At 40.1% G+C, this 17446-nt stretch overlaps 1 protein-coding gene across 4 annotated transcripts in view; it reads left to right on the top strand.

Annotated features, from left to right (window-relative positions):
- Positions 1–17446, top strand: part of Snx16 (sorting nexin 16) — a 131647-nt gene that overhangs the window by 22906 nt on the left and 91295 nt on the right. Inside the window, exon 1 of one of the 4 annotated variants that reach the window (XM_067138922.2) lies at positions 1652–1774. The exons of the other annotated variants lie outside the window; for them this stretch is intronic. The gene's annotated coding sequence lies outside the window, so the exon portion shown is untranslated. Of the gene's footprint in view, positions 1–1651; positions 1775–17446 lie in introns of those variants that run through there. 4 annotated transcript variants of the gene reach the window in all.

Below are 17446 nucleotides of genomic sequence, written 5' to 3'. Positions count from 1 at the left end.
AAATAGTGTGCGTCTTCTGTATCCAGGCATATTCCATATATATACAGCACAGGCTAGTATTGCGTATACTTCGGCCTGGAAAACAGTAGCATATTTACCCATAGGAAGGGAGAGCCTTGTCTTAGGCCTCCAGACCCCGGCGCCTGTGTCCGTCTCCGTCCGCGAGCCATCTGTGTACCATGTACAGCCCCCAGACTTAAGATGGGCCCAGCATCCGCAGCCCACTCCTCCCTTGTGGGTATCACCACTGTAAATTTATAATTCAAATTAACGCTAGGCTTCATCAGATCCCCGATCATCATTGTCATAGGGCAAGTCTGGTGGAGCCTTGTAAGAATAGAAGCATGACCTCTATTCGGGTTTTTGAAGGACCATCCTCCGAGTGACCAGAGACGATAGGCACTCATTCCCGCTATTACCTTAACATATAAATGTAAGGGGGGAAAACCTAGGATGGCCTCCATTGCACATAATGGTGTAGTATCCAGTGCCCCTGTTATTCCTAGACACGCAAGTCTTTGGACACTGTTTAACTTGGTGGTCACAGTTTTACTCTCCGAACCTGGCCACCAGACTAAAGATGCATAGGTGATTGTGGGCCGCACAATAGAGATATAGAGCCACTGGACCACCTTAGGTCTTAGGCCCCAAGTATTCCCGACGGCCCTGCGACAGGCCCACATAATCTTGCGAGCCTTATCCACCTTATGATCTATATGTTCCTTCCAACTCAGTCTTGCCTCAAGGATTACCCCTAGGTACTTAACCGAGGTTATCTTAACTAATTTTTTCCCAAATAGGAAAGGCTCTGACAGTCCGTCTAGCCTCCTCCTCCTGGTAAATACCACAAGCTCCGTCTTATCGGGATTAACCGACAAGTCTGTCTCGTGGCACCATCTTTCCACCCTACGTAAAGAGCTCTGTACGAGCTCGGAAACCGTGCTGGTCAAATTTCCTACCGCCATCAGGCTTATGTCATCTGCATAGCCTTGGGCGTATATTCCTCCAACATTTAACCTGGTAAGTAGTTCATCCACTACCAGACACCATAATGTTGGTGATAATACTCCTCCCTGTGGACACCCCCTGTCTATATTAGCTCTCAACATTACAGCGTTGAGGGTAAACAGAACTTGACGACCCTGCAGTGAGGCCATAATCCATTTTATGAGCATATTGCTCACTTCTCTCTAGACTACGTTCTATGGAGCCCAAAAATGTATAGTTAAAGGCCCCTTCTATATCTAGGAATACAACCATAGCAAGTTGTTGCTGATCCAAGTCACTCTCCAGCCTAGAAACTAGCTGGTGTAGTGCCGTCTCAACTGACTTCCCTGGTTGATATGCATGTTGATGAGAATGCAGGGGAAAGTCCCTTAATACTTTCTCCCTGATATGTCTATCCAAGCAGAGATGAGATACCTCTGGAAAGTAGAGGACAAAACCAGGAGGGACAGGATCCGGAATACAGCCATCCGGAAAGTATTGAATATGAAGGCAATAGAGAAAACCATCCAAGAATATCAATTGAGATGGTTTGGCCACGTCCACCGATTGTCGACAGACCGCTTGCCAAGGTTAACGAGGGAGGTGAGATTGGAAGGAAGGAAGGCTCGAGGAAGACCACGGAAGACATGGGAGGAGGGGATTAGAGAAGCACTTCAGGAGAGAGGACTCTCTGTATGAGAGGCCATTGCCATTACTGGAGATAGGAGTAGATGGAGATCTCTCGTATCCTCGACACCTCGTGGTACAAGAGGGCCGCATTAAGTAAGTAAGTAAATAAGGACTTAAGTTTCAAGAGCAGATTTTAAATTTTAATATATAGCGACTAATTTAGTGAGCCTCCGTGGCTCAGACGACAGCGCGTCGGCCTCTCACCGCTGGATACTGTGGTTCAAATCCCTGTCACTCCATGTGAGATTTGTGCTGGACAAAGCGGAGGCAGGACAGGTTTTTCTCCAGGTACTCCGGTTTTCCCTGTCATCTTTCATTCCAGCAACACTCTCCATTCTCATTTCATAGCATCTATTAGTCATTAATAAATTCACTTTGGGAGTAGCGACCCCATCGTACTAATAGCCTATATATGATTCATTCATTTCATTCCTGACCCGGTCAATGACTGGAAAACAGGTTGTAGGTTTTCATTTTCAGTGACTAATTTAATAGGTTTTATTCATTTTATGATTTGAAATTATTCTATTTTTAAAGTTTTCACTAAATGACATAATAAGTAAACAGTTTAGACACAAAGAAATATTTTAATGATTTCAAGATTTACGTATAATTTGTTCTGCTTGTTGTTTTAAGGGGCCTAACATCAAAGGTCATCGGTCCATAATTTGTTCTGTTGATGACTGTATTTGTAAAAATGTAGCAAGTCCTAGGATTTAGTTTGATGTTTTGGCACTGCTGAAGAAGAGAGTAGTAGCTCTTGAAACATGTACGGTAGATAATTATAATAAAATGTAAAGTATTGACAATGCAGAATAGTGTAAGTCATACTTTAGCTTTTTTTTCCACACTTTAACTGCTTGTCCAATGGAGTACAGTCACTTCTGGGTTACATCAGACGAGCCAGTGCTATTGGTTTTAACACATTTAAAAAGTCTTCAGCATTTCACTTTATTTGAAGGTCACTAATCTTTCTCTTAATGGAATCTTAATCTTGTCTCTATTTTCTTCACAAATCTTTACAACTAGTGGCCAGTTTTTAGTGCAAGATTGAAGGCAGTCGGACAACAGGTTCAATGGAACTTCCTGAAGCAGGAATAATGGTTGTCCTCCTTCGCTCCTAAATTTTGCATTGGAAAAATGAATATTGCATAAGAATTTCACAATTTCTGCTACATGTTCCTTTATGTTTGAAGTGTCCTTGGGAAGATCCTGGGAGAGAAGATTGAAAATTTGAGGAAAGCAGCCAGATGTAATTACATCAATATCTTCCCTTTCTTTCAGAGCACTCCTCATTTTTGCCATATTGCTTACATTGTCTGTATCAAAGCTTCTCACATTATATTTTAAGTAGTCATGTAGTCATGTATGTGGGGATGCGCAAATGTATCAACTATGCTGTAAGGATGTACGTCCCCATTTTCACTGGTCACTCTAACACACACAATAGGCTCATATGTACATTTGAACATCAAAGCTCATACAAACTCTGTTCTCAAATAAATTGGTCCTTTTTACAATTGGCTTTACATTGCAACGACATAGATAGGTCTCTCACTTAGTTTACAAAGGGAGTATATTTATTATCCCACCTATTCAATACAATCAGTACCACGTTATGTGGTTAATTAGACATAGAAAATCTAAATATTATGGGGACATGTTTCGCCCTTCTTTTATTGGGCATCATCAGCCATATTAATTTAATCTTAAAAACATTACCGGGCGAGTTGGCCGTGCGCGTAGAGGCGCGCGGCTGTGAGCTTGCATCCGGGAGATAGTAGGTTCGAATCCCACTATCGGCAGCCCTGAAGATGGTTTTCCGTGGTTTCCCCATTTTCACACCAGGCAAATGCTGGGGCTGTACCTTAATTAAGGCCACGGCCGCTTCCTTCCAACTCCTAGGCCTATCCCATCGTCACCATAAGACGTATTTGTGTCGGTGCGACGTAAAGCCCCTAGCAAAAGAAAAAAAAGAAAAAACAAACAAACATTGTTTAGAGGACAATGACATTTATAATTTGTAAAAATTGAACTGTGCTAGCGGAGAGAGGTGGGTACAAGGGCGTGTCATCACCAACCGCCACAGGACCCAACTTCAGCAACAATAGAAGTCCTCAGAAGTAAATTTTTGTCATCCTAGTCAGCTGTTCACACATGTTGCACATTGCTGCGCCAGAAGGGATCGTGCAATGTTACACAAAACCAAACTTAATTCACTTAAGCACACCTTCAATTGAATATCGCGTATCTCACAATTTCAATTATTTGTAAAATACAGACAACATCCAAATATCCTGTCATATAGTAAATTTGAATGATTTAATAATAAAATGGTCAATCGTTAAACCACACCCCTTCTTTAACTCAGAGACTAAAAAATGGGACAGTATCTTCTACTAAACATATTTAAAATGACAAAACAATCTCGCTTGTCAAAAGAACAAATTATATTACAACAGGATTTTTAGGTTCAGCTCCATTGTGATTTTTTATCGAATGTATGTCAGCATGAAATTGCTGGACACACTTGAATCACAGTGTCAAACTCATTCCAGAGCCAAGCTAGACAAGACTGAAAAGTGAGATACTGCCAAAACATTAGGTGGCTAAATAATTCTTTGATTCTTAGATTGTCATATCAATATTGACATGAAGTGGATAGTTTATAATACTCACTCAAGCATCTCAAATTGCCCTTATACCTCCTCTCTGTCTGCTCCTTACATCACACAGAATTACCTTCAGTTCCCTGTCTCCTTTGGCCTCCTTCACAATTTTGTCCATAACCATTATGAACAGCAGTGGTCACAGCACACTCCCTTGTCATAATCCAGTTTCATTTCAATACCGCTTGGTCCTCTCCACGTGTCTGGACACTGCTGCAAAAAATTTTGTACATTGCTTGCACATATTTAATCATTTGTTTTCTAAATACTTTCTGTTGCATTACTTTCCATACCTCTGCTCTGGGTACACTATCATAAGCCTTAAATAAAGGAATGTCATCACATATCTCTTCTGTATTCTCGATGTTTCTTGATCAACTGCCTCACACTGAAGATGGAGTCTACTGCTGATCTTCCATTTCAAAAGCTATATTAGTCTTCTTGTAATTGTCCCTCCACCTTTCTTCTCATTCTCTTTCCTTGTACCCTTTGAAATATTTTTGCTGCCTGAGATACAAGCTTGATTCCTCAATAATTATCACCTATCTTCCTTGTCCTCCTCCTTAAATATAGGTATTATTACTCCTTACTCCAGTCATTTGGTAGCGATTTTTCTTTCCAAATACTCTAAATAGCGTCTATACAGCCATTGTAGACCAATGGACAACAGGTTCAATTGAACTTCCTGAACCAGGAATAATGGTTGTCCTCCTTCGCACAATAATGCTGCTGTTATCATTTCTACAGACAGTTCATCCAGTCCCACTGCTTTTCCAATTTTAATTCGTTTGACATCCGTTTCCAACTCTTCCATTGTGATTTCACTCTCCTTACGCTCTACCTCTATCATCTCGTCTACATTCAGGAGTTCATCAAAGTAACCCTTCCATCTTGATGTATCCACGAAGACGCACACGAAATGCTGTCAGTTGGTATACTTATTTATTTCACCTTAACTTCACATAAACATACACATAACCTTAATCACTGCTGTCACAGACAAAATATATACATATCTCAAACCACCATTTTAACAACTGCCCATCACTCAGCACATGCCACATGGAGATCACAACCTTAAAACACAGTTGAAACAGTTGACTGCTGATAACATGTCAGTTCAACACAACACGAGGTCACAGGTATACTTCTGTTAAACCATAACTCCAACTGTCATAACTCGTCTCTACCATCAAGACCACCTTTTTATATATGTGCCTGGCCAGGCTTCTAGGAAAAAAAGATACATTTTCTCGTAAATTCTAGAATGCTTAAGGCCCAGATATAATGTACAGAATATTCTACCGAGTTCTCGTCTACCCAGTACCATTCTGGATGTTACAGTGTGTTTCACAATTCTGTAGTGGATTACAAATCATTAATACAGGTAATAACAAATTATATAATATTAATTACAGGTTCTTACATTAACTAAACTCATATAAATATCTATATACAGCAAATGTTTCATGACATAACTTAACAAATAATGCGATCGTAAACTAATAATGACCGGGTGAGTTGGCCGTGCGGTTAGGAGTGTGCAGCTGTGAGCTTGCATCCGGGAGATAGTGTGTTCGAACCCCACTGTCGGCAGCCCTGAAGATGGCTTTCCATGGTTTCCCATTTTCACACCAGGCAAATGCTGGGGCTGTACCTTAAGGCCACGGCCGCTTCTTTTCCATTCCTGTTCCATCGTCGCCATAAAACCTATATGTGTCGGTGCGACGTAAAGCAATTAGGAAAATAAAAACGAATAATGATACTAAAAAGTGGATGTACATCACCAGTCATGATCATAATAATCATAATCATAAAATAATAATTCAAGCTCTATACTTGCATTATTTACCCATGGATGAGAGAATATTGCTTTCAAGTTATATCAGTTTATCACATGTGCATCAATCTTTTCCTTTTCTCCTCTGGTTGTGTTATTCTCTCTCCTCTTTTCCCTTTCACCTGTTTTGTGTTGGGCTCTTTCTTTTCTCCCCCCCCCCCCCCTCTTACAAGTCTAAATGGCATCCTTTTACCAACATCCACATCCTCTTTCAATTCTCGTGTAAATCCTTCCCAGCTTTTCTTCACTTAGTACATTCTTTCACCTCCTTCTCATTTCCTGACACTTTCTTCTACTTATTTCTGTTTTATCCCTGTTCCACACTTCGCATGCTTTCATCTTATTTTTCACTGCTTCCTTTACCGTATCATTTCACCATGGGATCTCTTTATCTTTCACTCTTTCAGATGTTCTGCCGCAAGCACTCTCTGCACCGCTTACAAATGCTTTCTTGAACATATTCCATTTCACTTCCACTCTCTTCACCTCAGCTCTGGGTATGTGTTGTTTCAATTTATATTGGAATTTTTAGTTTACTTCCATATCTTTTAATTTTTTCTTTCAATTTCTCTATTTTTCTTACTTTCAATTTTGCTACCACTACTGTATAGTATCCTTGAAAGGCTACTTTTGGCGAGGCTGTTACATTGAACAACTGTCTACAATTTGCTCTTTCTACCAAGAATTAATTACTATTTTTGTCATTCTGTTTCCCCATCCATAATCATTGTTATTCTTCTTCCCGAAACACATATTGCTTAAACAGTCCATTTCTCACACAGATATCCACCAACTTCATTCCTCTTTCCATATCCAAAAGTTCCAATTATGTCTTCCATTTCTTTTCTGCTGTGTTCCACCATTACACTAGTCTCCCATGACATTCATTTCTACAGTCTTTATTTCTCCCTCCAGTGTCTCCAGGAATTTGTCCTTATCTTCTTTTTTGCTTCCAGTCTGGGGTACATACACTTGAATGAAATCTCCATTCTCTGTCCTTAACTGTGTCTTTATTATTCTATCAATTATATAGTCCACTTTGTCTTCATACTTATATAAGATCTTGTTGGTTATTATCCCCCATCCGTCCCTTGCCTTATTTTCCTCGACTCCAGTAGAGAGCATATACCTTCTTCAACTTCTTCTTTTTCCTCTCCACTTATCCTCAGTCACTCCCATTATAGCTATATTCTCCTTCTCCATGAAGCCAATCACCTTTTCTGACTTCTCAGTCAGTGACATGAGTTCGATTATTGCCACCTTCATAATGTTCCTTACTGGTTGCCCATTTCTCACTTTACCCCTAGCTTAAGAACTCAACGTCACTTCCGGGGAGTGTCCCAGCCTTTCATGAGGTATTTCTGAAGGTGCCATTTTCATTTTAAGCTGTCATTACTATGAGGTAGTCACTCCCAAATTCATTTTAGAGCTACTGCCAGCAGGTTATCAGGCCACTCCTAACACGGAGTACAAAATCCTTTTGCAGCCACCCCTAACGTGGGGTCAGATGCTACTCGTTGGGCTCCAGTGTTATTTCTTACATTGAGGGGACCATCATCCCACCTAAGGGAACTCATCCGTCCGAAGCTGTTTGGTCATCTGAGGGGATTAGGGTAATATTGTTATTCTCTTTAGGGCTGCCAAGAAAGGAGTGGGATGGGAAGAGGAGGAAACAGAGTTGTCAGTTGTCTTTCTTTTATTATTATAATAAAATGAGATCATAAATGAATAAAACCTGTGTGGGAAGTGAGACTGTATACATTGGCAGGGAATACTGCCTCGTAAGTTTTGGGGCCAGGCAGCATATCGTACCATCACCAGAAAAGGAAATACTGTCTCGGGAACAAAGTGCAATTGCAAGTAATCAGCTCCATTTTCCGTATCAAAATCTAATCACAGAGAGTGCAAGTCGAGATTACTAACTATCTCTTCTTAGTTCCAAACATTTTGTCACTCATATATAGTATCTTTCCAGGGTAATTTTCATAAGTGTCTAGTTCAGCTGGTATTATCCTTGTTCTAAAATCGATTTAACATCTTCAGTGGCACGCCCAGAATTCTCAAGAGATGGTGGGAGGGTTTCCAGCTATATTCATGAAGTCTCTGGCCTAAAGTATGCTTTATCTTCTCTACTTTACATATACAACCTCTGGCCAGCTGACGAGGTAAACAGAAATGGCGAGCACAAAACGGAAGAAGTGTTTGTCTGAAGACAAAATAAGGAACTACGTCAAAGATGAATCTGAGTGACATTAGTATTTCTGATAGTATTGAAATGATTCTATTGATTCTTCGGATGATGACCTTAGTATTTCTAGTGAAAATGAAGAAGATATTATGTCAGTAGCTAAGGTGATGGTAGGAGATGTTGAATATACATTCGTGTGGAAAAAGTGTAAGCCTGGTGATAGTGTGCAACCTAATATAATTCCATTTATGGGAAATCCTGGTGTGAGGGTTGTATTATTACCAGAGGTGAGGTGCGCTTGACTGTTTTGAACTGTTTCTAACAGATGAAGTTGTAAATTTGACAGTGACCGAAAACTTTTTTAATGCTAAAAGTGCATTGAAAAACTTGTAAATATATCTCCACATGCAAGGGCTCAGTTTGGGAAAGAAACAAACTTATGAAATTTGACAGTTTATTTTGTTATTGTTGATGGGAATAATACAAAAGCCTGAAATAAAAATGTATTGCTCACAGGACAGTATTCTCAAAACAGCAATATTTTATAAAACCATATTACAGGCCTACTGTAAAAAAAAAGTGTAAATAGAGTGTAAAGTAAGTTTTTATTAACCTTGAATAATATATGAATGCGTTCCCTTAATACTTGTTACGCGTTCCTTGCTTCCTAAAAAATAATTTCCTCCAAGAAACGTCGCTTTTCTGGCACAGGAGGTCTGTCAGAACCTGCCACTGAAGGAGTTAAAGACAAAAATTTTGCTCTTATCATGCAAGTTTGTTACTTAATAGAGTTTTCAAGGCTGTGAGCTATAGTTTATGTGGCCTGGTGGCCAATATCTGCTCAGGTTCAGTATGTATTAATTTTTTATTATTTGTCGTTCAGAAACGTGGTTACTAATGAACCGTTTAAATAGGGTATTATTCTGCTTCTATATAGGTTAACAACCATCACCTCAAAGGGCTGCCAAGAAGCGAGTGAGATGGGAAGAGGAGGAAGCAGAGTTGTCAGTTTCCTTTCTGCAGTGCAGCTAATAACACTACCACCCATGTTCTTGAGCAAACTAGCATAGTATGAAATAAAACTACAAGATACCACAATCCAGTTCATCACTCCACACGGACTTGACAGACTGTCATCCAGCATTCTCAGGTTTTCATTGGATACTGCACGGCTCTCATTGGTGTGGCTGGAGTCAAGGAATATTTCCCCCTAGTCTACTGAAGCAGTCATTGGTGCAACACAAGGCAAGGAACATCAAAGCGACAGTGCACTGTAATGTTTAGAGAAGTACAATAAGTAGTTACTTTTAAATATATGTAGATATGGTTAATAACTTGGCCCTCTCCCACATAAGGGCCAACGGCTTCAGGTGGATGAGCCCTTTTGGGTGGGGTGATGGTCCCCTCAGTGTAGGAAATGACACTGGAACCCATCTGTGTTTTTGGCCCAATGGGAAAACGGACGGAGGAACCTTCTTTTTGTGGTTCTCAGCGGTTGTGGAGGCGGATGAGGTCATGCCAGATGGACTGGCTGTGAAGGTGCAACCCAGTAGTATTTTGAGTCTGTGGCAGTCCGTTGCAGTCGTGGTACTAGAACCTGCACGTCACGTTTCATTTGTGCCGCAGGGTATAGTTCTGAGATCATAGCGTGTGGGTCACTTCCTTGCAAGCTGCGATCCACCTTAAACAAATCCTGCTTGTGGCACTTTTTCCTGCTGTCACGCCTTTCAACTCAAGTCCAACAGCGATGGGATAAGGATGGTGGAGGCAGGTTTCGGGTGAAACTGGAAGCATCTACTTCGGACCCGCACATTAGCAGCAGGTGTGTGATGGTCATCTTTCTGAGAGCCCGTGACTACTCAGGAATTCGGTTCTGCATCTGTGTTTGAGCAGGCCTATTTAGGATCCCTGCTGCCCTCCCTGAATGGGGAAGGCCGTAGAAAATGTGGGCTAAACATCGGTATTCACACTCTCAGCTGGCTGGGAGGCTGCACCCAGCGGGTCACCCTTTATGTGGTTGAAAAACCAAGATTACCAAAACTTGATTATAGGAACCTGGAATGTTTGAGCCCTACTTGATTTGAAAGACAATAACAGACCTGAGAGGAGAACAGCGCTTGTCACCCATGAGCTTGGACGAATGAACATTGATATTGCTGCCTTAAGTGAAACCAGACTGTCCAGCGAAGGTAAACTTACAGAGTTCATCTCAGGTTACACAATCTTCTGGAAGGGAAAAGGTGAGGGAGAACACCGTATTCGTGGTGTTAGATTCACTGTGAAGACCACATTGGTGAATTTATCAGCTAACTCCAACTGCTGTCAGCGAAAGAATTGTGACTCTCCAAATCCCACTCTCTGGAGATATATGTGTGACACTCATCTCGGCATATGCTCCCACCTTGGATGCTGATGTAGAAGCTAAAGATCAATTCTACAACCTGCTGAGCACTACCATCACCAAATTACCACCAAGGGACAAGCTCTTACTACTTGGCGATTTCAACGCCAGAGTTGGTTAAGATCACCCATTATGGGGCAGTGTGATGGGAAAACATGAACTTGGCAACTTTAATGCTAATGGTCTGCTGCTCCTTGGTTTATGTGCTGAATATGAACTCTTTATTACTAAAACTCAGTTCTGCCTGTGTATTCGGTACAGGACCACTTGGATGCATCTTCTCTCAAAGCACTGGTACATCCTTGACTATATCATCACCAGGCAATGTGCTAAAAAAGATTTCCTTTGTACAAGGACCACAAGAAACATTGATGACTGCTGGACAGATCATAAGCTCCTTTTTTGCCGGTTGAGAATCTCAATTTGTTGCAAACCAAAATAGATCCATCCACAACCTGCCATTGCTGCAGATTACAGAAATGAAATCTCAAACTGGCTAGTCATCCAGTCAGCAGTGATAGTACAATTCAGGAGTGGGCCGCACTTCAGAAGTTCATCCATCACTGAGTCAGCTGAGGAAACAATTGGTTTTTGTGAGGGGGAAAAAAAAGACAAGCCTGGTTTGATGAAAATAATGAAGAAATTAAGTGTCTGATCAATGCCAAACGGGAAGCCCATCTATCCTATCTTCAAGATCCATCTTCCAGTGTGAAGAAATCGTATTTCTTGGAACTTAAAGGAAAATGTCAGGCACAAATTAAGGAAATCAAGAATAACTAGTGGCTACAAAAAGCTGAAGAACTGCAAAGACTATCTGATTCCCATGACCTGCAAAACTTCTATGCTGGCATAAAGGAGATATGTGGTCCAATTCGATCTTCATCGGGGTCATTGAAGACTGCTGACAACTCCATAATTTTAACTGATAATGGAGAAATTTTAGAGCGTTGGAAGGAACATTTCTGTGTGGTTCTAAATCATGCCTCCAATGTCACTGAGGACTTTCTTCATAATGTCCGTCAGCAGTTCCAACTACCATGGATGGCAGTTCCACCTACAGAGATTTCACCAAAGCACTCAATCAACTAAAACCAAGGAAGGCTTCTAGTCCTGATAACATCCCTCTGGAACTGATACAAAATGGAGGTATACCCTTGAAGACTAGATTTTTCACTCTCATCCTCTTTATTTGGGAAACTTGAAGTACCTGACTTGATGAATGCTGCCATCATCACTATCTTTAAGAAATGTGATCGTAGTGTATGTAGGAACTACCGTGGTATATCGCTTTTGTTAATTGCAGGTAAAATTTTCACAGGAATTCTATTAAACTGGCTCCAAGTTATTTTGCCTGACTCTCAATGTGGTTTCTGAACCTCCAGAGGCACAACAGATATGATCTTCTGTGCTAGACAGCTCCAGGAAAAATGCAGGGAGCAATAGCGGCTTCTGTATTTAGTTTTCTGTGATCTGGAAAGTGCCTTTGATTCAGTATCAAGATCTGCTATGTGGAAAGTATTGACACATTCTGGATATCCCAAACGTTATCTGGAATTGGTTCAAGCTCTTCATGATGGCATGTCTGGACAGGTTCTTCATGGTAACTCAGTATCAGATTTGTTCCCAATCACTAGGGACCTGAAAAATAAATCGGATTTGCGATAAATGCAAATTTTTGAATCATGTACTTAATCCAAGCCTACAGTAATTGTAATGTGAAATAAAATCATTTTTACGCATAAATAAAAGTGTGACAAAATGCAAATTGTGACCCAAAATGTGAAATTAGTATGAATATGCGATTTTGGTGCGAATTCTGAGAAAATGTGCTATTTTACTTGCGAAAACAAGGTATTTTGGCAAAATCGTCTGAAATACTCAAAATATGATGCATAAATCTTTCGACCGTTCCGATCGATGAAGAAAAGTAGCCGATCTATTGCTGCTTGCTGACTTTGATCGATATTTACAATGGGCATAGCAATGGGAATAAGATCTGTATCAATTATTATCGAAATGTAAATCGAGTGTCACAGAAATAACAAGTTAGATGCAGCATAGTTTTCCTGTTGTTCAAAATTGAAACTAGTGAAGAGTAGAAAGTCGAGCGATCGTTTAGGTTATGGGGCGCACGACAAAAACTGCGCACGAATGGGCTCAGCAATATGCGAAGGATGGTTAATATGCCACAGATTCAGCGACAGTATTTTGCAAGTATTGTAATTGCTGAGTTGGGTGGGAAAAAATGATAGCATTGTGAAACATGTTAAATCTGAAAAACACGTGGGTAAGCGACCCGGTAACGAATGTTCAACCCCTGCTGCTAGTACATCTCTAAAAAAGCAATCTTCTGTGCTTACACAGTTAGTTGTAAATGACGAAAAATTTCCAGAGATAACTTCTCGAAACACACAGTTGAAGTATTTGCCAAAGCAAATATACATCTGGAAAAGCTAGAAAGCAAAGAGCTGAGAGCCTGGATTACTGAGTTTTCAAATGAAGAGCTACCATGTGTGAGAACTCTACGTGAAGTATATTTACTGGGTAAGTTTCACTTTCATTGATCGGGTACGGTTTAGGTATTACGACATCAAAACCACGCGCAAAATTGAAGGATACCGAATCTGAGTGCGATTTCCATATCGAACTATCTTACCCGTACTCAATTGAGCCTGTAATTTTAAATTATTTTGTTATAATTTGAGGTCTTTCTTCCTTTCTAGAAGTTGCATCTGACCACCAGAAAAGAACAGCAGAGGCTCTAGTGGGGAAGAACATCAACATACTCTGTGATCAAACTACAGATAGAATGGGCCGTTGTGTCTTTATCATAATATTCCAAGTCCCAGCCGGATCAAAAAGAGTGATGCATGTTGTTTCTGTGAACTATCTTGATGCAGGAAATGCTACAAACTGCTCCCGTGCTGTTTTAGAAGCTCTGTGCAGTTATAATGTACCATATGATGCAGTTAATGTGTTTGTTAGAGACAGTGCCCCGTACATGACCCGATGTTATGAAATGTTAGGTGTGGCCATAGGGGGGATCATTTAATGCATGTACTGTGCTGGGCACATAAGATCAACTTGGTTGCTAATAGTTGGTCACAGGGATGACAGATTTAAATCATGTGGTTGCGATGGTAAAGTCTGCGTTTTTGAACACAAGAAAGCGAAAGTATAATTATTTACAATTCTTAACATCAAAGTATGGTGCTTCAAAGGAAGCAAAGCTTTTTCCTGCACCTGTCATAACCCGATGGAATACCTGGATTCAGGCTGTCTACTATCCGAGTGCTTACTTTACGGATGTTGTTACATTTTTCAAGATGTCTGACATGAAAGACATCAACAACTGTGGTATTAAGTACCTGACTGATCTGAGTGACCGAGAAGTGAATAGGCTTCACTCCCACATGGTTTTTGTCACACATCATGCAGCTGGATTGGTTGACCTCCTTACTGAACTTCAAGGGTCTCTGTATCCTACCTCTCATCTCCTTTACCCCAAAGTGCATAACCTTGATGCCAGTTTTACCTTCATTTGTGAGGGGAATTTTTCTGTGGCAGCTAATGATGCTTTGATTAAGCACACTCTTCTATAGCAGGCTGCATGTAGAGAGACATTTTTCAAAGCTGCTAATTCTTCACAGTGCAAGCTAGCCACATTGAAAGCTAAGGACCCCAACCATAAGCATTTTGTATCAATTTCTCAAATTTTGTATCCAAAAAATATAATTTTGAATAACACTGATAAATTAGATGAGCTTGAGAAATTGTTTGGAGTAACAGATCTCTCACGAAACGATATCTGGTCTGGTTACTGTTCTCTGAAACATGCAATTCAAATCCAGATGAAAGAAAGTGAAAAATGTGATGCCATGCTTGCATTAACTGCAGTTCAGACAGAGTTCAGCATATTTGCTAAATACTGTCTTGTTGTGGACCCCAACAAACAATGTAGATAGCGAGTGCGTGTTGTCTCATTACAACACAGTGGTTACAGACAGACAGTGCAATTTGAAAAAAAAAAAAAAAAAAAAAGCAATGCCGAAGTACTGACAATGCTTTCGTTTTGAACAATGAATTTGTATTGTGTGTGAACCAAGGACAATAATTGCACTTCATAAACTTGGAATCGTTAAAATTAATAATACCATGCGATTATTTTAACTTTGTAAATAGATGCTAATTTTGAAAAAAATAGATGCTAATTTTGAAACAAATAGATGCTAATTTTTCAGGTCCCTACCAATCACTCGTGGATTGAGACAAGGCTGTGTGCTTGTTCTTACTCTTTGCACTGTACATGGCTGGCAGGCTGCATGAATCATCTGCAAACCACTTAGGCATGAAGATTAAAGTTCATTTTGATGGAGGCCTTTTCAATCTGGCAAGACTTTGCTCACAAAGATGTACTCTGGTTACCCGGGTGACAGAACTGCAGTATGCCAATGACACTGCATCTCCTGCTTTAACACCTGCAAAACTACAACAGTCAGTCAACTGCTTTAAAACTGCATGTGATCGCTTTGGTCTTGCCAATAATGTGGGGAAAAAACTCAGCTGTTTGAAATGGAGGGATTAAAAGTAGTCTGGGAGTTTCTAAATAAGTCAGATGATAATCCTTAGGTTTTAAAGGTAAATTTTAAATATTATACTTTATCATCACTTTTATAGCAGTAGGCCTATGTCAGGAAAGAAATCTTTGGGTGGTATACTGCCTCTGGTTTTTTCTCACTTTCCTCACTGAATAAAACATTACTTAAATTTGTTATTTGACACTTTGAAGACGATGTCACCCCTTATGGGGTGACGGACGCTCATACAAAATATCATGCTTGTTCATGTAAGGTGTTCATAGAGTGCAGCGCGGTGCCCATTCCTTTCTCACCATGCTGTGCATTGAGCAACAGACAGTTTCAGAAATGGTTATTATTTGATCGATGGAGCTTCATTGTTCTAAGGAAAGTTGAAATTACAAAAGAAAACAACACAGATGATGATCTATCATGCTAGTTATTGAATTTATGCCATAGTATAAATGATATGAAAGGATAACAGTTTTTACAAGATACACATCACTTGTGAACCAACTCATAGTGAGGTTTGCATAAGAATGCTTTGTCTGGGCACTGTTTACAATATGTTGTTACTTTCTTCGCTTTCCTTGCAGCCTGTCAACCTCCAGTTTCGGTAGCCTCTTTGTAGCATATGCTGCAGTATTTCCTTCTCTTCCGTGTGGAATTTCCAGCCTTTTCAGTTTCTTCCGTCTCCACAAGGAGATGGATACCACGATTGTAACGAGGTGTTTCTACTTCATCTGACAAGCACATCAGTTCAAGAGCACATTTCTCCTTGAAGGTAGTGAGGGATATTTTCCGCAGCTTTGGCACTGTTTGGTAGTTTCTGTATGCAGTCCATGAATTCACCAAGCTAGTTCCAATTAGTAGTTCCATTGCTACCTTGTGATACCATCTGACATGACAGTTTTCCGAACAGATGTATTATAGGACAATAGCTGATCAGATACATCAGTGCCAGGCTTTGCTTTGTTATAGTCAGTAACTACGGATGGTTTGAAAATTTCCATGTTACTCTTATCATGTTTTCCTGAAGTTACAAATTCTAACTGGTGCTTAGTTGAAAGCATATAAACCTCTCGCTTGTCCATCCATTTCAATGCTAGGATACCATTCTGTGATTCCTTAGCAACCATTTCTCCTTTCTTGACTCTTTCTTTTAGACCTGGCGGAAGCTCATCTCTATTCTTCCGCAAGGTACCAACCAGATGAGTGCGTCTAGCTAGGAGTTTATTCGCCAAATCAACTGACGTGTTGATATTGAACAAAGTTGATAAACTGTCTAAATAAGTATCCATACATTCCATCACAACAGCTGTAGCATGTGGTAGTCCAGGGTTAGCAGTTGTCCCTTTGCCACAGTACACTTTTGTGGTGTAGGTATAGCCGTCTGTATCACATTGTTTGAATACCTTCACCCCGTATTTATGAGCAAACCATGATTTTGTTTCCCCAATAAAAGCATTACCAATTATTTCTAATGCTTCTTCCCATTCAATAATTCCTTCTTCTATTCGTTTCTCAAAGCGTTTCTTCACAGTGTTTAAAAAATCTAAAGGGTTTGTCTGCCTCCCATTGAATTTAGGTAGTTCTGTTTCAAATATGAAATTTGTACCATGGCACTGACTTCCTATATTATCCTGCTTTTCTCTGATTTCTTTACGTATTTGTGCCTCCGACCTATCAATACGTTCATTTATTCTTTTCTCTCTAGTTTCTACGTCACTCGCAAACTTATCATTACATATTTTAGCATTAATCTCTACCTTACCACACAGATCATCGTATTGTTGTTGTACTTGTTCTCTAACTTTAGTAACTTCTCGTACTTGTTCCTGAATTTTACTATTAATTCCTGTGATCTGCTGGCCTACTTCGCTCCTATGTTCAGTTAACTTTTTTCTACCACTTTTTCATGTTGGTTACATCTCGTCTCCTGTTCCGCTAACTGATTCTCAAAAAGTTTCTGCTGCTCTAGTGCTTCATCTAATCTATGATTTAAAGCATCCATCTTAGTATTAACTTCTCTGCTAATTTCGGTTTTCGTCTGTTCTATTTCTCTGCTAATTTCATTTTTCGTTCTCTCGACTT

Source organism: Anabrus simplex, chromosome 2 (genome assembly GCF_040414725.1).
Source record: "Anabrus simplex isolate iqAnaSimp1 chromosome 2, ASM4041472v1, whole genome shotgun sequence".
Taxonomy (NCBI): Eukaryota; Metazoa; Arthropoda; class Insecta; order Orthoptera; family Tettigoniidae; genus Anabrus; species Anabrus simplex.
The sequence above is the reverse complement of the archived record's forward strand: the minus strand, read 5'-3'. Positions and strand labels throughout refer to the sequence as shown.